This window comes from Aulostomus chinensis, chromosome 4 (assembly GCF_037954235.1).
Source record: "Aulostomus chinensis isolate RoL2024-O1b breed Wild chromosome 4, RoL_Achi_v1.0, whole genome shotgun sequence".
NCBI classification, from domain to species: domain Eukaryota; kingdom Metazoa; phylum Chordata; class Actinopteri; order Syngnathiformes; family Aulostomidae; genus Aulostomus; species Aulostomus chinensis.
Window position 1 is genome coordinate 25,337,294 of NC_141323.1, and position 18,862 is coordinate 25,356,155.

General features: G+C 43.4%; 9 non-coding genes across 9 annotated transcripts; 8 read left to right on the plus strand and 1 right to left on the minus strand.

The window, feature by feature from the left end:
* The first annotated feature begins 284 nt into the window (after positions 1 to 284).
* Positions 285 to 403, plus strand: LOC147264311 (5S ribosomal RNA). Its single transcript, XR_015113425.1, has one exon. It is a non-coding gene; the product is annotated as a 5S ribosomal RNA (ribosomal RNA).
* A 310-nt stretch (positions 404 to 713) lies between these two features.
* On the plus strand, positions 714 to 832 carry LOC147264312 (5S ribosomal RNA). Its single transcript, XR_015114954.1, has one exon. It is a non-coding gene; the product is annotated as a 5S ribosomal RNA (ribosomal RNA).
* Positions 833 to 1,142: 310 nt separating this feature from the next.
* On the plus strand, positions 1,143 to 1,261 carry LOC147264313 (5S ribosomal RNA). Its single transcript, XR_015113862.1, has one exon. It is a non-coding gene; the product is annotated as a 5S ribosomal RNA (ribosomal RNA).
* A 309-nt stretch (positions 1,262 to 1,570) lies between these two features.
* Positions 1,571 to 1,689, plus strand: LOC147264314 (5S ribosomal RNA). The gene has a single exon (XR_015113060.1). It is a non-coding gene; the product is annotated as a 5S ribosomal RNA (ribosomal RNA).
* Positions 1,690 to 1,998: 309 nt separating this feature from the next.
* LOC147264315 (5S ribosomal RNA) lies at positions 1,999 to 2,117 on the plus strand. The gene has a single exon (XR_015115243.1). It is a non-coding gene; the product is annotated as a 5S ribosomal RNA (ribosomal RNA).
* Positions 2,118 to 2,426: 309 nt separating this feature from the next.
* On the plus strand, positions 2,427 to 2,545 carry LOC147264316 (5S ribosomal RNA). Its single transcript, XR_015114209.1, has one exon. It is a non-coding gene; the product is annotated as a 5S ribosomal RNA (ribosomal RNA).
* Positions 2,546 to 2,855: 310 nt separating this feature from the next.
* Positions 2,856 to 2,974, plus strand: LOC147264317 (5S ribosomal RNA). The gene has a single exon (XR_015113863.1). It is a non-coding gene; the product is annotated as a 5S ribosomal RNA (ribosomal RNA).
* A 1,258-nt stretch (positions 2,975 to 4,232) lies between these two features.
* Positions 4,233 to 4,305, minus strand: trnaf-gaa (transfer RNA phenylalanine (anticodon GAA)). The gene has a single exon. It is a non-coding gene; the product is annotated as a tRNA-Phe (tRNA).
* Positions 4,306 to 17,299: 12,994 nt separating this feature from the next.
* Positions 17,300 to 17,381, plus strand: trnas-uga (transfer RNA serine (anticodon UGA)). Its single transcript has one exon. It is a non-coding gene; the product is annotated as a tRNA-Ser (tRNA).
* Positions 17,382 to 18,862: the final 1,481 nt, after the last annotated feature.

The window sequence follows — 18,862 nt, forward strand, 5'->3', positions numbered from 1 at the left end:
CAGCTTTGAGTGTTTGGGGACCAGCATGAGCGAGCTTCCCTCACACACCTTTTCTTGAAGCGCCCTCCACAGCTTTGGAATGGAATGTCATGCAGTGGTTAATTTGAAGTAGACAGATGGCAGATGCAGTACTTTTCTCTAGATGACATCAACATTCTTTTCTTTTATTGACAGGACACCGATTTGGCGTGTGAAAAGACCCTGAGGCTTTTGCGCATCACTTTTTTTCTGAGGTTGTAAATTGTGTTAAATGGATATAGAGCCCATGTGTGTCAGAGTCAAAGGCTTATGGCCATACTACTCTGAACACGCCCGATCTCGTCTGATCTCGGAAGCTAAGCAGGGTCGGGCCTGGTTAGTACTTGGATGGAAGACCGCCTGGGAATACCAGGTGCTGTAAGCTTTTTTATTTCTTTGTGAGGAAAGGGCAGCTTTGAGTCTTTGGGGACCAGCATGAGCGAGCTTCCCTCACACACCTTTTCTTGAAGTGCCCTCCACAGCTTTCGAATGGAATGTCATGCTGTGTGTAATTTGAAGTAGACAGATTGCAGATGCAGTACTTTTCTCTAGATGACATCAACATTTTTTTCTTTGTATTGACAGGACAACTATTTGGTGTGTAAAAAGACCGTGAGGCTGTTGCACATCACATTTTTTTTGAGGTTGTAAAGTGAGTGAAATGGATACAGAGCCCATGTGTGTGAGAGTCAAGGGCTTACGGCCATACCACTCTGAACACGCCCGATCTCGTCTGATCTCGGAAGCTTAGCAAGGTCGGGCCTGGTTAGTACTTGGATGGAAGACCGCCTGGGAATACCAGGTGCTGTAAGCTTTTTTGTTTCATTGTGAGGAAAGGGCCGCTTTGAGTGTTTGGGGACCAGCATGAGCGAGCTTCCCTCACACACCTTTTCTTGAAGCGCCCTCCACAGCTTTGGAATGGAATGTCATGCAGTGGTTAATTTGAAGTAGACAGATGGCAGATGCAGTACTTTTCTCTAGATGACATCAACATTCTTTTCTTTGTATTGACAGGACAACTATTTGGTGTGTAAAAAGGCCTTGAGGCTGTTGCAAATCACATTTTTTTTGAGGTTCTAAAGTGAGTGAAATGGATATGGAGCCCATGTGTGTGAGAGTCAAGGGCTTACGGCCATACCACTCTGAACACGCCCGATCTCGTCTGATCTCGGAAGCTTAGCAGGGTCGGGCCTGGTTAGTACTTGGATGGAAGACCGCCTGGGAATACCAGGTGCTGTAAGCTTTTTTGTTTCATTGTGAGGAAAGGGCCGCTTTGAGACTTTGGGGACCAGCATGAGCGAGCTTCCCTCACACACCTTTTCTTGAAGGGCCCTCTGCAGCTTTGGAATGGAATTTCATGCAGTGGTTAATTTGAAGAAGACAGATGGCAGATGCAGTACTTTTCTCTCGATGACATCAACATTCTTTTGTTTTATTGACAGGACACCGATTTGGCGTGTGAAAAGACCCTGAGGCTGTTGCGCATCACTTTTTTTCTGAGGTTGTAAAGTTTGTGAAATGGATATAGAGCCCATGTGTGTGAGAGTCAAGAGCTTACGGCCATACCACTCTGAACACGCCCGATCTCGTCTGATCTCGGAAGGTAAGCAGGGTTGGGCCTGGTTAGTACTTGGATGGGAGACCGCCTCGGAATACCAGGTGCTGTAAGCTTTTTTGTTTCATTGTGAGGAAAGGGCAGCTTTGAGTGTTTGGGGACCAGCATGAGCGAGCTTCCCTCACACACCTTTTCTTGAAGCGCCCTCCACAACTTTGGAATGGAATGTCATGCAGTGGTTAATTTGAAGTAGACAGATGGCAGATGCAGTACTTTTCTCTCGATGACATCAACATTCTTTTCTTTTATTGACAGGACACGTATTTGGCGTGTTAAAAGACCCTGAGGCTGTTGCGCATCACATTTTTTCTGAGGTTGTAAATTGTGTGAAATGGATATAGAGCCCATGTGTGTCAGAGTCAAGGGCTTACGGCCATACCACTCTGAACACGCCCGATCTCGTCTGATCTCGGAAGCTTTGCAGGGTCGGGCCTGGTTAGTACTTGGATGGAAGACCGCCTGGGAATACCAGGTGCTGTAAGCTTTTTTGTTTGATTGTGAGGAAAGGGCAGCTTTGAGACTTTGGGGACCAGCATGAGCGAGCTTCCCTCACACACCTTTTCTTGAAGGGCCCTCTGCAGCTTTGGAATGGAATTTCATGCAGTGGTTAATTTGAAGAAGACAGATGGCAGATGCAGTACTTTTCTCTCGATGACATCAACATTCTTTTGTTTTATTGACAGGACACCTATTTGGCGTGTGAAAAGACCCTGAGGCTTTTGCGCTTCACTTTTTTTCTGAGGTTGTAAAGTGAGTGAAATGGATATAGAGCCCATGTGTGTAAGAGTCAAGGGCTTACGGCCATACCACTCTGAACACGCCCGATCTCGTCTGATCGCGGAAGCTAAGCAGGGTCGGGCCTGGTTAGTACTTGGATGGAAGACCGCCTGGGAATACCAGGTGCTGTAAGCTTTTTTGTTTCATTGTGAGGAAAGGGCAGCTTTGAGTGTTTGGGGACCAGCATGAGCGAGCTTCCCTCACACACCTTTTCTTGAAGCGCCCTCCACAGCTTTCGAATGGAATGTCATGCAGTGTGTAATTTTAAGTAGACAGATTGCAGATGCAGTACTTTTCTCTAGATGACATCAACATTCTTTTCTTTGTATTGACAGGACAACTATTTGGTGTGTAAAAAGACCGTGAGGCTGTTGCACATCACATTTTTTTTGAGGTTGTAAAGTGAGTGAAATGGATATAGAGCCCATGTGTGTGAGAGTCAAGGGCTTACGGCCATACCACTCTGAACACGCCCGATCTCGTCTGATCTCGGAAGCTTAGCAGGGTCGGGCCTGGTTAGTACTTGGATGGAAGACCGCCTGGGAATACCAGGTGCTGTAAGCTTTTTTGTTTCATTGTGAGGAAAGGGCCGCTTTGAGTCTTTGGGGACCAGCATGAGCGAGCTTCCCTCACACACCTTTTCTTGAAGCGCCCTCTGCAGCTTTGGAATGGAATTTCATGCAGTGGTTAATTTGAAGTAGACAGATGGCAGATGCAGTACTTTTCTCTCGATGACATCAACTTTCTTTTCTTTTATTGACAGGACACCTATTTAATTTGAAGTAGAAAGATGGCAGATGCAGTGTACTGGGCTTCTCTCTACTCCTCTCTCTCCTCCTATATGTGTCATACATTAATTATACTCATAGGTATTACTAACTTGTCTCCTTTTCTGGAGCCTTTTTGGCTCCTCTCATTCCAGATCTGGGTGCTGCTGGAGGAGGCTGCAGAGCTGAAGAGGCTCAAGCTGCCACCCGTTGCTCCACCTACTCACATCACCGTCTTTCCATCAGTCTCTCTCTCTCTTTATCTCTGTCCCTCTCTTTCCTTCTACATATCCGTCTTCCTCCATTATCTGTTTTGTTCCTGTTCTCTTTCCCCCCAATCGGTCAAAGCAGAAGGCCGTCCCCATTGAGCCTGGATCTGCTCGATGTTCCTGCCTGTTAAAAGGAAGGTTTTTGTCGCCGCTTTTGCAGGATGTGCTTGCTGATGGAGAATTGTTGGGTGTAGATTCATTGAAGCAGTTTGGTACTGGACCTGCTCTACCTGTAAAGTGTCATGAGATAAGTTTTGTTGTGATTTGGTGCAATATAAATAAAATTAACTTGACCAGTGTCATTTGTGGTCTTTCGTTAATTGCATGCCACATGAAATTATTATTAGTCACTTTTATCTCACATTTGACCTGCAGCTACAGTCTCACAGTGGCAAGACGAGAACACTTCTACTTCTGATGATAACAGTTTGTTCAACAATGAACTTCATCCAGTACCATGTTGTTAAACACTGGAACACCAGCATAGCACCTGAACAGGGACTTTAACCCTGGACCCTCAGATTAAAAGTCTGATGCTCTACCGTCTGAGCTACTCAGGCTCTTCCTTCAGCATTTAGACAGGAAAAGAAACACCTGTGAAGGTCAAACTGCTGCTTTCTTGACTTGTTCAATCCTCCATGTTCAAGTCCACCATGCTTTTGATTGGTTCTGATTCTCTGTGGCAAAATCCAACAAGAGGCTCCAAAAAGAATGCACAGGACAAGATGTTCGTTTCCTTCATGTCTGCAGTTCCTCCACTGGAAAGTAAAGTCAATGCTGTTCCTCTGCTGAAACCTGGGATCGGACCAGGGACCTTTAGATCTTCAGTCTAACGCTCTCCCAACTGAGCTATTTCAGCTCTGAGGGAGGGCCCTGCTTCTCTCATTTTATAATCTCTTCCACTCTCACTAGAACTTAGAGAGGATTTGAGCTTCTGAAGTCATGACACATTGAACAGTTCGACAGGACCATTTTTGATGAATGTCTGAATCAAACAAGCCTCTTTTGTTTGTCTTCTTCCCAGTTGCCTCAACATTGTGTGAGCCAATAATTCCACATCTGTACCAGACACACCTCTGGTTGGTGGGTTTTATGGATCTTTCTGTTCTAACAGTGTCTTTTATCTTAAATATGCCACTTTCACATGAAAACATCAATAACAGGACAATATCAAAACTATTATTGCTGCTGTTGCTGTTGTTGGTTGTGTGTCTGTCTTCCATCCCCCTGTCCCCCTGTCTTTCTCTCTGCTTGTCTTTCACCCTCATCTTGTTCCCATCTTTTTGTCATTCTCTCCCTCATTTCTCTCTGTCTTTTGTCTTTTCTTCTCTATATTTGTCTTCTGCTGCTCCAGGATCAGCTCCTATCACACAGTGGTCCAGAACCATTATGAAGCCTGATCATGAATGTGAGCAAAGCTCTTAGAACAGGCCTGCTGCCACCACAACTAAGATCCTGCAGGTCACTAGAAACTCCAGTGTCCAGCTGACAAGTGGACTTTCCTCTGATCTGTGGTGGTGCTGAGTTTAGCAAACATCTCCAACAAGAAGATGAAGGAGGCCATCAACTCCTCCAAGCTCAACATCTATACTGGCTTTACTGGGAGATCAGGAGGTCAAAGCAGATCTTCACCCTCCACCTCAGATGGTTTCTACTCACAGAGATGAGGGACCAGTTCAAACCAGCTACCTGGAGCTCCCTTAAGCCATTGTCCCCATCAGCTAACATCTGGATCTGGACCTGCACCGGTGCTGATTTGTGTCTTGAGTCCCCAGAGTTTGTTGAACCAGAGAAGCTTCAACTGGTGACGGTCGTACAACCAAGTGTGAAGGTGAGCCTGCATTGTCTGATCTGGAGCTAACAGGGGAATTAGCAAGTGCTCTGACTGTTCTAGAGTTGCTGCTTAGTTGAATTTGAATTTATTTGTTGAAATGTTCCAGTTTCTATGAGGTCAGGGAAGATTGGTGTGGATCTAAAGGTCCCTGGTTGGATCCCAGGACATTGTTTTGGCTCATTTGAACATTTTCAAACCCTCGTTGCTCAGATTTTACATGAATTTGATCATGACTTTTGGACAAATGTCTTGTTTATTAATTAAATAATCACTTCAGTTATGAATTTAGTGAGTCACCCAGACTTGGTCAATAACAAAAATAAGTCTGGTTATTATTCAGTTTCCAGTCAGTAGGGACACACGCACACACACACACACACACACACACACACACACACAGCCTGTCTTTGGTATAAAATGGTCTGTCACGTTCACGTTGGAAGATTTCTCTGACTCAATTGTGAATAAAGAGATTCTTCATCTGACACCTGAGTCTTGATCCACTGATTCCTCTGATCCACCTCTTTCTGCTCCAACAAGGCTGACATGGATCAGGTGGGTCCATGTCATCCAATCAGTAGGTTTCTCTTCTCAATTAATTTTCTTCATCCCAGTTTAGATTGATTCTTCTCAGCCTCATGAAGGAGCATCTGATCAGGTGTTTGACTGCTTGTTGGTTGTAATTCCATAGATTTTAATCTCAGATGTTATAGAATTAATAAGAACATCTTAAAGACCTTTGTCCAACACTTGAAACTCACCTGTCTGTGGAGGCCCAACTGGCCTTTGGTCGTGAGGTGGTGGATGCATGTGAATGAAATGAGGCTCGTGTTGCTGTGAGGAGCCACTAGAGGGAGACACCTGTCGTTCCTCCCAGCTGACAATGAGGCTTCACAGCTGCATTTGAAGCTGTCCTTTATGAGTCACAACTGTCTTGAGCTCAGGAGCCAAACTCACCGAAAAAATATGCAAGTGGCTTTGGACAAAAGCGTCTGCTCAATGAAATTGTAGGATTGTAGAATTCTATAAATGTATAATATAATTGTAGAAATGCTCTCTCTCACCACTCCCCAAAGTCTGTGCCAGGGTCTCTGGCCAGTGGTCAATGGCTCCTATCACCTGCCCAGGATGGATCCAGCTTGCTTGTCTTTGTAATTCTGCACTTATTAGAGACCTGGAAACAAAGGAATGCGGAAAAAGAGAAAATAGGACCTCACACAAATGGGCTTGTGACACAATTTTAAAGAGTTGTGTCAATGTGAATCTTTTACAAATGTGTGTGTGAATGTGGTTGTTGTGGCCGAGTGGTGAAGGCGATGGACTAGAAATCCATTGGGGTCTCCCTGCTCAGGTTGGAGTCCTGCCAACAACGTTAAAGTGTTGATGTTCTGGAGGAGACAACATCTGATCTTTTTAGATCCACGAGTCAAAGGTTTTCTTTAAAGTGCTGCAGCAGCTGAGGATGAGGGAGAGACAGAATTTCAAACCATCTTCGTGAGGACATTTTGAAAAATGATGATATTTGCCACAGTTATTATTGACTTGGAACACTGCAAAAATATCCCCTCTCCAAAAACCCTCCTCTTCAACTTTGTACCCAAGTTGTCTCCTCATCAGGCACCACAGTGTCCAGGATGTTCAGTCAAAAAGTCATTAATGATTTTAAAAATGTCCATCAAACACAAAATAAGGCTTCAAATAGGTAAAATCACCATCTGTAGACTGGACCAATATGCTGATGTGATCCTTTGATTAGTTTAGGATCAGTCAGAGATCAAAGACTGAAGCAGGAGATCAATGCTCAGAACCCAGAGATCAAAGACAGAATTCAGACATCAGAGAAAGAATTCAGACATCAAACACATACCTGATGGAGGCTCCACCCCCCCCCCCCGACAGTTTCCATGTAAGTCGTAAGTTTTATTTTTAAAGCGCCAAATCACAACAAGTGTTATCTTCTTTTTATTCTTTTTATTAAAGATTGAAGCTCCATACAAGACAGTTTGTAGACAAGAACATCACAGCCTGGGAAGCTTTCACTTCTTTTGATGGACAGCTTTGATTTCAGGTTCTACCTCTGTAAAATTGAAAGTAAAGTCAATGAAGCACCTGTGAAGGTAAAACTGATGATGTCATGACTTGTTCAGTCCTACAACGTTAAAGTCCAACAAGCTTTTGATTGTCTCTGATTCTCTGTGGCAAAATCCAACAAGAGGAAACAGAAAATCTTGAGGTTGTCTCACTTTTTTTTTTAAAGAAACTCTGCATAGGACAGTGATAGGATGCTTGTTTCCTTGGATGAAAAAGTCTGGTACTCTCATCTTCTTAAACATTTACTTGTTCAATCAGGACAAGAGAATCTGAGCTTGGATGTCATTTTGTAGTAAAAGGTGAATTAAACTTGTAAACATCAGCTGGTGTTCACTCTGATGATGTGTCGATGGTCTGTATTCTGCCTTCTGTAGCACGATGCTGCTGGGAAGAAGCCTGATTATGTCAGAGTTGTGTTCAGTGGCTCCTGCTGGGTCCATTTCTGACAAATAGGCTCCAAAGAGTTCAGGTGTTTAAAAGCTCAGGGTTGCTGTCAGCAGACAAGGTGGCCGAGTGGTTAAGGCGATGGACTGCTAATCCATTGTGCTCTGCACGCGTGGGTTTGAATCCCATCCTCATTGTGAGCGACTCTGGTTTCTACTCCAACATTATGGAATTACTGTGAGGCTTTTAACTGACACAGATACCAGTTGAGTCAACTTCCCTTTCACAACCTGACCAAAACAACTCAGACACCCAGAGCTCACATGTGTCAATCACCTCTGTAGAAGGTCCCGCCCCCACAGAGCTATAAATCCTCCCATCAGTGAAGAAAACTGAAGACGCCTCTTGGATGAGAGCTGAAGCATCTTCAAGAAACCTGAAACAGTCCACTTGGTACATTTAAATAATTCTACAATTTCTTTCAGCTTTCGTCCAAAGCCACGTGCATGTATCACATGTATATAATATATATGTGATACTCTTTCATCTACTCATGAACCAAAAATGCAGTCTAATACCAGTAAATTTGTGCAGAAAAATGTCATTTGTGCTCCTTCTTTTATTTATTTGTTTATTTAGTATTTTTTAATGTATTTTCTTTCAATTCACATTTTGTCCATTAACTTCATAATCACTCTTCACAGTCGCCATCTCATCACATGACTAAAGTTTGGGTTCTGTATTGGTGGTAAAATATCCTTCCATGCCCCTCACTAGTTTGCACACAGAAAAGCATATTTTACTGGTTTCAAATCTCTTAGTGTGTTCTCTCTCTTAAACCAGCTGTGGCAGCTTTCATTGTGTGATTGATTTTAAAATATAAATATGGAACAGAACCATTGGAAGAAGATGTCAGGACATTTGAAGGAATGTAAATCTCCTCTTGAAATGTTGCAGTGTGCAGCTGAGACTCTCTGGCAGTGGCACAAGGAGCCACAATGGCAGAACCTGGACCCTCCTGGAGGAGAACCACAGGTGAGGGCCTTCTTGGCTCCAGATTGATGGAAATCAAGTGTCTGAGGCTGTTAGCAGCCATGAAGTTGATCTGGTTGGGCACTGGTATTTTTTCTTGCTGCAGCTCAGGAGTGATTCAGGAGAAGAGTTTCAGAACAGCCAAGGTTGGGGACTGGAATTTTCAAATTTCCCCTGGAACCAGACAAACTTGGGAGGTAAAACCTCCAATCATAGCCACTCAGATGCAGCAGCAGAAAGAAGCTGTCATCTACCCTGACAGTCAGAGCATCAAGTCAAGAAAACATCAACCATCTTGTAGTTCCAAACCTTCACCTGTCAGATTCAGCTACTTCTTATTGTGGGACTTTAAATTTGAACACAATGGAATTTGGACAAGGAGTTTTCCTTCAAGTCAGAACATCATCGTCCAGCCTCCAACCAGAGGTCCATCAGTTATCATGGGAGCCACATGTGGAGTCTGGATTCTTTTCTAGAATGTGACGGCAATGACAGTCCTGCCAAGTGACATCACTGACATGAATGGATGACTTCAGTCACATGAATGGATGACTTCAGTCACATGAATGGATGGCTTCAGTCACGTGACTGGATGGCTTCAGTCACGTGACTGGATGACTTCAGTCACATGACTGGATGATTTGAAAATTTTGTTGTGGGCCTCTGGACCTTTTTTAAATCAGTAGTTGACCACAGGTAGCTTAGCCAACTGTTAACTAATTAACTTTTAGTCCAGACAAAGAATGTGGGTTGACAGTTATTCATACACAGTCTTTGGTTTCAGATGCAGCCTCAACTGAGACTCCTGGTTCAGAGGATGGGTTTGTTTGCTGTCAGGTTGCCACCTTTTAGAAATGAAAATCAGGGACGCCCACCACGGCTCCTGGGGGCCATGACCACCAGGGGCCTGACTCCCATGAGGTGGGTGCCCACAGCAGTGGTGTGTTTTATTTTGTAGGTGTTTTTAGTCAAGGGGTGATCAAGAAAGCAATTCCTCCTACTTAAAGCTTGAAATGCTTTATCACCAATAAACACATTCTTTATTGTTCAACACTGAACTGCACATTTAAGTTTTAAAATACAAACTCAATAAATGGAGAACTTTATGTGACTTAAGTTCATAACACATCAGCAGGTTTCCCTCCCATCTTTTTCCAAGTCTCCTTCTTGTTCCTCCTTGCAGCTCTGGGGAACTCTTGGTCTCTCAAAGCCCTGTTGGAAAACTCTGAACAGGACTGCTCAAAGTTGAGAGTGATCACTCCTTTGAGCTCCATGGAGCTCCTGTTCCTGCAGTCACTCCATTTCTGCTTTTCATTTTGTGTTTGTATTAAAGTTCTATTGCTGAAAAAAAAGAGAATTTTTTGCCTTTTTGTTGAAGTAAATATATGAGGGTCGAAACTGACCCATAACACCATGGATGTTACAATAGTTAATAATATTAAAATGAATAATAAATCAAACCAATCCATGTCAGAGATGTGTTCTAACACCCCTCAGTAATGGTCAGGAAACACAACAACATTTTGTTTATTTCTATGATTTTCTGGAGGTTCATTTGATCATTTTTTTAACTGAAATCGAGGGTTTACTGACTAAAAAAAGGTCCAGAGGCCCACAACAAAATATTCCAATCAATATTTCCATGGATAAGGAAGCCTAACAAGGTAACCGGGAGATGGGAAACAACTTGGATGATAGAAAATTGTTTTTAGTTTATTTGACAGCTGGTTGAAGACGAGGGTCAAAACTGACCTGTTAACATCAGAGATGGGAACAGAAAGCTAACACAAGAGGAAGGTTGAAGCTATGAAAAAGGAGTTTGATAAAAATCTTGAACTGACAGTAGAAATATCCTTTTGTATGTTTACCTTTGTTGACAGAAGTCACTTTAGCTTGGCAGTGAAAAGAATCTCTGCTAGCTTGACAAATAAGTGCACAAACTGGGTTCAAGCTGGACTTTGGACACTGGTATCTGCAACAACTCCCATCAACTCCTAATCTAGCATCTCTGCTGGGTCAAACTATTTTACAGAACATTTGACAGACCTGTGGAGCAGTGAGGACAGACATGAGTTGATGCACATGATCCACTGAAGCGCCATTTTCCCCTGCCACTGAGGTCACCATCATGAGCTGGAGTTGGGACTCTTGAACTGAACCTGGGATCACAGCGACACCTACTGCTGCAAAATGGAACAGCAACATTGAACCCAAGTACAGGATTGGAGGGAGACTGATGGTCGCTGTTTGGGTTTTTGAAGAACAAGGAGGGCGTTGGTTCAAGCTGGATTCTCAGAGACTATTTCCCCAACCTCTACATTGGCATCTACACTGTCATCCAGTCATGTGACTGAAGTCATCCAGTCATGTGACTGAAGTCATCCATTCATGTGACTGAAGTCATCCAGTCATGTGACTGAAGTCATCCAGTCATGTGACTGAAGTCATCCATTCATGTCAGTGATGTCACTTGGCAGGACTGTCATTGCCTTCACATTCTAGAAAAGAACCCAGACTCCACATTTCCTCCTATCTATTATTGTGTCCCACCCTCCTGGTCCTTACTCTGAATTCTCAGAGTTTATATCCAGTTCAGTCCTCAAAACAGATGAAGTCATGAGTGTAGATAAATTTCCTTTTCTCCACTGATTATATGTCAAGGTTTGTGTGTGGGGGTGGAGCCTATCCAAGCAGCCTTCGGACAAGAGGCGGGGTTCATCCTGGACATGTCACCAGTCCATCACAGGGCCAACACATACAGGCAGACAACCATTCACACTCACAGCCACACCTACGGTCAATTTAGAGTATCAATCAGCCTCGTCCCCTCTTGATGTCTTTGGACTGTGGGAGGAAGCTGGAGTACCAGAGAGAACCCACACAGACACAGGGAGAACATGCAGACTCCACACAGCTGGGGCTCGAATCTGGAACCTTCTTGCTGTGAGGCCACAGTGCTGACCACTGCACCATTGTGTCCCCTGAAAATGCCACCAGATCGTTTGGATTGTCTATAAAATCAAGTACACATGAACATGAAGAGGTTTTCACAGGGCTGGTGGTGCAATGGATAGCATGACTGACTACTGTCAGAAGATTCTAGCTTCAACTCCTGGCTCGCTCACTTAAAATTTTATACTGAGAAGCTTTCACACCTGAAGTGTGAACCACTGCTAAAAGTCCCTGAAATCCTCCAAGGTTTCCTCCTTGTCTGCTGTAAACATGAACACATGCATGGATCCTGCTACCTCTCACATGTTAAGCTGGCACTTGACAGTGACAGCAGGAGAACAAGAAATCCCAGTGTGTCATCAACATTTCCTGGAAACTAAATGACAGAAGCCAGTGGCGGCTGGTGAAAAAAATTCTTGGTGGGGCTGGTGTGCCAAAAACATTTCCGTGCCTAGTCTAGTATAATCATTCAAAAAGAGCAGCCGGACAATTATTAAATGTTTTAAAATAGTATTCACTTTCCTTCTTAAAATCGACAGTTTCAAAGACAAAAAAAACAACAACAATTTACAACTACAGTCAATTTTATGAGATCAAATATTATACAATGATGTTAACTTTACAGAAGGTGATTTGAGCTTAATCTATACGATACAAATCAACAATGTGTGTGTCTCTCTCTCTCTGTCTCTCTCTTTGTTCATCTGTGTCTGTCTCTGTCTCCTTCTCTGTGTCTCCGTCTTTGTGTCCTTTTCTCTGTGTCTCTATCTCTGTTTGTTTGTCTCTTAGTGTGTCTGTCTCTCTCTGTCTCTCTCTCTTTGTGTCCGTCTCTCTTTCTCTCTTCGTCTACCTGTCTCTCTCCCTCTGTCTCTCTGTCTATTTGTTTCAGTCTTTCTGGGTGTGTGTTCGAATTCAGCAGTCATTTGTACAGGAACTTTGCTCGTCTCTCTTTCTGGGAGGCAAATTTCTCAATGACCCTGGTGTTGAAACCAGGAGTGTTTCGTGTCAGTTTTTTCTCAATGGAGAGCATAGCCAGAGCGTTGAGCCGATCTTGTGCCATGGTATTTGTAAGAAAAGTTTTTATCCTCTTCAAAGTGGAGAAGCACCTCTCAGATTCTGACGTTGTCATTGGTGTGGTGATGAGGATGTTGAGCAGACTTACAGTTTCAGTGAACGTGTCTTGAAGGTTATTTTCCATCAAAACCTGATAGAGAGCCAGTGCACCACTGCAACTCTGAAACTCTTCGTTCCCGTAGATCAGAGACAGCTCTGTTTAAAGTCTGGCCTTGTCCAATGAGGGATAGGCTTCCACTGTGGTTTTCAGTGCTGAATCTGGGAACTTTCGGCTGTGCTGTGGGAACAGGTCTCCTTGCAGGAGTGTGGCGCTGACAAAATGCTTGGTGAAACTAAATCTCTCCTTGGCATGGCTCACAATGGTGTCACATACCTATGCAATGATATAATTATACAAAATAGGAATTATTGCATCTTCACTTGTCTTAATACATTGACCTGATGAGCTAGCCTACATTATGTAATAAACATACTGTAATGATTCACATCATCATAAAAGAATATACATTTAAGTCTGGACCACTGTATCATTTGGCCAACATCTTATTTTGATTTTATTTAATAATGTGATTCAAATCACACTAAAAAGCAAGTTCTTACCTCCAGTGCCAAATGGTGCAGTGTGTCTTCTCCCAAGGTTCTGCGTCTCTTTGCGGGTGGCTCCTGAGCAGGTCCCCTGAACTCCTCATCCTCAGCCAGAGTAGGCACATCCTCCCTGACCCAACACATAAGTTTCATGAGTAAGTTCTAAAAACTGGTTAGGGATACATTAACAAAACCAAAGGTGGATGTCATTACTGTCAGTTATATTATACAGATAAATCAATTCTTTAAATAAGATGATATATAAGCATTTAAGTCTACATATACAGAGAAATTTAGGTTAGGCTACAAATTAATTAATTTAGCATACCTGATAGCCTGCATGTGGTCAATGAATGTCTGGGTGACTCCTGCCATGTAGACAGCATCAATGTTTCTCTTCTGCAGCTGGTTGTAAAGGATGTCCACATGTGGCATGATTTTGTGGAACAGGGCCAGTAAAAAACAAAAAGTTTCATCTTCCAGCATTCTCACATAGCCACCAGCTTCTCTCTTTGTCTGGCTATCAAACCCTTCACTGTTCCGGATAGCCTGAAAGCAATTCACCAGATCCTTCTTGTGCTCATAAACTGTGTTAACACGACTGTTGAAGTTCCAACGTGTTGATGATGCACTTGGAAGTCGGTGCGCAAACTTCTCATCAATCACTGCAGTTCTCTTGCTTGACTTAGAGAAAAGAGAAGCAAATCCCCCCATGTCAGAAAAAAAGTGACTGATCTGAGGGATGTGGGAGGTTGCTTGCTGCAGTATCAGGTTTAACTGATGGGCATAGCAGTGAACATAGTGAGCGTTTGGATAGATGTCTTGTACCTTTCGCTGCACTCCTCCTTTGGCACCCCTCATCACAGCTGCCCCATCACAGGCCTGGGCAATCAGCTTCTTTTCTTGTCCCTCAGAAAGGATGCTGTGCAGCCTCTCCAATAAGGCACTGGCTATTGCATCCGCACAGGTGTTGGGCAGTTTCAAAAATTCAAAGAACCGCTCTTGAATATTGTGGCGGTCGTCAATGTATCTCAGAACTAAGACTAACTGACACTGTGTTGAAACGTCAGTAGTTTCATCAGCCTGGATCGCTAAAAAGTCTGCCGATTTAACTTCATCCAGGATCTGTTCTCTCAAAACTGCCAGCATACAGTCCAGGAGCTCGTTCTGTACTGTCTTCGAGGTGCCTTTAAAAACGGTTGCATTTTCAAGGTGCTCCCTCAAGTACCGATCAATGGATGCCATCAAGTCAACTGGACCTCTGAATATTCCAGCGTTGTCAGAGGAATCACTTTCGTCATGTCCCCGCAGAGCCAGTTCAAAAGCACCACGGAATTTAACAGTTAATTATCTTAGATAAGATGTTACGGTTCTTATCTACGTCATCATTGTGCTTCCTTACAGCGATGCGGTGACTGTCATCGAGCTGCGTTGCTATGCTAATCTTCCCAAGAACCGCTAGCTTCACGCAGTTTTCCATGTGAATTTTCGCTCTTTCGTGTTTCTTAATCCGCTCGGAGAGGTGCTTTAGGTCAGTGATTCCTGTCTGTGTCCATGCTGAATCACACCGGTCACTCCTGAAAGGGATGTAGGGGAAGCAAAAAAGTGCGTTGGCTGCTCCACAACCCGTCAGCCACGGCTTGCGCTGAAACCAGCTCCGGCAAAAAGTCCTGTTGTAGGACTGCTGGATGTTGATTTCAGGCTTGTCCGGTCCCAGCTCCTTAACGCGGATTTTTTCCGCCATGGTCCTCCTCGCAAAAGGGAAATTTAAAAGGGATCTCACCGAAATCGGTGGAAACTGCTGCTCTTGAACTTCGATCGTTGTTGTCGCCATTTTCTCTCTCACTCACTTCTCGCGGTATTTTTTTCGTAGGGATTCGGAAATCTGGGAATCTCACTACGCAAAAAGAATATCGCGGGCTCCTCAGCTAGCTTTAGCAATCCAAACCTTCACGCATTTTACGTTGGCGTAGGGGCGACTTTTCCAGCGCCCCTACGCCGTTAAATTTGGCGATGTTGATTGGCCAATTATTAATTATTTTTCCCTAGCAACCATACAGGATTGGCTAATTAATTGCAGGTCTGGGGCGCTTTGACGAGCGCCCCTAAAGACAAATTATACAGTCTATCAGAGTAAATTCACTATTAATTGAATGAGTCAGTTGGCGTAAATGTTGTTTAAATGACCCATATTGCATGTAGACACACACAATTAAGTAAGGCTGACACTGACGATACAAATTGTAAACATATGCACATATATATGTATCAATACATGTAGGGATTTTCCTCTCCACAGCTGGTGGGGCGGCGCCCCAGCGCCCCCTATGAGCCAGCCGCTACTGATACTGGCTTTACTGGGAGATCAGGAGGACAAAGCAGATCTTCACCCTCCACCTCAGATGGTTTCTCCTCACAGAGATGAGGGACCAGTTCAAACCAGCTACCTGGAGCTCCCTTAAGCCATTGTCCCCATCAGCTAACATCTGGATCTGGACCTGCACCGGTGCTGACTTGTGTCTTGAGTCCCCAGAGTTTGTTGAACCAGAGAAGATTCAACTGGTGACGGTCGTACAACCAAGCGTGAAGGTGAGCCTGCATTGTCTGATCTGGAGCTAACAGGGGAATTAGCAAGTGCTCTGACTGTTCTAGAGTTGCTGCTTAGTTGAATTTGAATTTATTTGTTGAAATGTTCCAGTTTCTATGAGGTCAGGGAAGATTGGTGTGGATCTAAAGGTCCCTGGTTGGATCCCAGGACATTGTTTTGGCTCATTTGAACATTTTCAAACCCTCGTTGCTCAGATTTTACATGAATTTGATCATGACTTTTGGACAAATGTTCTGTTTATTAATTAAATAATCACTTCAGTTATGAATTAAGTGAGTCACCCAGACTTGGTCAATAATAAAAGTTAGTCTGGTTATTATCCAGTTTCCAGTCAGTTAGGACACACACACACACACACACACACACACACACACACACACACACACACACACACACACAGCCTGTCTGTGGTATAAAATGGTCTGTCACGTTCTCTCACATTGGAAGATTTCTCTGACTCCATTGTCAATAAAGACATTCTGCATCTGACACCTGAGTCTTGATCCACTGATTCCTCTGATCCACCTCTTTCTGCTCCAACAAGGCTGACATGGATCAGGTGGGTCCATGTCATCCAATCAGTAGGTTCTCTTCTCAATTCATTTTCTTCATCCCAGTTTAGATTGATTCTTCTCAGCCTCATGAAGGAGCATCTGATCAGGTGTTTGACTGCTTGTTAGTTGTAATTCCATAGATTTTAATCTCAGATGTTATAGAATTAATAAGAACATCTTAAAGACCTTTGTCCAACACTTGAAACTCACCTGTCTGTGGAGGCCCAACTGGCCTTTGGTAGTGAGGTGGTGGATGCATGTGAATGAAATGAGGCTTGTGTTGCTGTGAGGAGCCACTAGAGGGAGACACCTGTCGTTCCTCCCAGCTGACAATGAGGCTTCACAGCTGCGTTTGAAGCTGTCCTTTATTAGTCACAACTGTCTTGAGCTCAGGAGCCAAACTCACCAAAAACATATGCAAGTGGCTCTGGACAAAAGCGTCTGCTCAATGAAATTGTAGGATTGTAGAATTCTATAAATGTATAATATAATTGTAGAAATGCTCTCTATCACCACCCCCAACGTCTGTGCCAGGGTCTCTGGCCAGTGGTCAATGGGCTCCTATCACCTGCCCAGGATGGATCAAGCTTGCTTGTCTTTGTAATTCTGCACTTATTAGAGACCTGGAAACAAAGGAATGCTGAAAAAGAGAAAATAGGACCTCACACAAATGGGCTTGTAACATAATTTTAAAGAATTGTGTCAATGTGAATCTTTTACAAATTTGTGTGTGAATGTGGTTGTTGTGGCCGAGTGGTGAAGGCGATGGACTTGAAATCCATTGGGGTCTCCCTGCTCAGGTTGGAGTCCTGCCAATAACGTTAAAGTGTTGATGTTCTGGAGGAGACAACATCTGATCTTTTTAGATCCACGAGTCAAAGGTTTTCTTTAAAGGGCTGTAGAAGCTGAGGATGAGGGAGAGACAGAATTTCAAACCATCTTCGTGAGGACATTTTGAAAAATGATGACATTTTGCCACAGTTATTATTGACTTGGAACACTGCAAAAATATCCCTTCTCCAAAAACCCTCCTGTTCAACTTTGTACCCAAGTTGTCTCCTCATCAGGCACCACAGTGTCCAGGATGTTCAGTCAAAAAATCATTAGTGATTTTAAAAATGTCCATCAAACACAAAATAAGGCTTCAAATAGGTAAAATCACCATCTGTAGACTGGACCAATATGCTGATGTGATCCTTTGATTAGTTTAGGATCAGTCAGAGATCAAAGACTGAAGCAGGAGACCAATGCTCAGAACCCAGAGATCAAAGACAGAATTCAGACATCAGAGACAGAATTCAGACATCAAACACATACCTGATGGAGGCTCCACCCCCCCCCCACAGTTTCCATGTAAGTCGTAAGTTTTATTTTTAAAGCGCCAAATCACAACAAATGTTATCCTCTTTTTATTCTTTTTATTAAAGATTGAAGCTCCATACAAGACAGTTTGTAGACAAGAACATCACAGCCTGGGAAGCTTTCACTTCTTTTGACAGACAGCTTTGATTTCAGGTTCTACCTCTGTAAAATATAAAGTAAAGTAAATGAAGCACCTGTGAAGGTAAAACTGATGATGTCATGACTTGTTCAGTCCTCCAACGTTAAAGTCCAACAAGCTTTTGATTGGCTCTGATTCTCTGTGGCAAAATCCAACAAGAGGAAAAAGAAAATCTTGGGGTTGTCTCACTTTTTTTCATAGAAACTCTGCATAGGACAGTGATAGGTTGCTTGTTTCCTTGGATGAAAAAGTCTGGTACTCTCATCTTCTTAAACATTTACTTGTTCAATCAGGACAAGAGAATCTGAGCTTGGATGTCATTTTGTAGTAAGAGGTGAATTAAACTTGTAAACATCAGCTGGTGTTCACTCTGATGATGTGTCGATGGTCTGTATTCTGCCTTCTGTAGCACGATGCTGCTGGGAAGAAGCCTGATTATGTCAGAGTTGTGTTCAGTGGCTCCTGCTGGGTCCATTTCTGACAAATAGGCTCCAAAGAGTTCAGCTATTTAAAAGCTCAGGGTTGCTGTCAGCAGACGAGGTGGCCGAGTGGTTAAGGCGATGGACTGCTAATCCATTGTGCTCTGCAAGCATGGGTTTGAATCCCATCTTTGTCCCAAGTGACTCTGGTTTCTACTTCTAGATTATTGAATTACTGTGAGGCTTTTTTTTTTTTTGGAACTTATTTTTTATTTAACATACATACAGCACAGATAGAACATGACAGAGATGCGCAGACAAATATTCCAGACAAGTGTTCAGATACTTATTCCAAGACACACATGAAAAAAAAATAAATAAA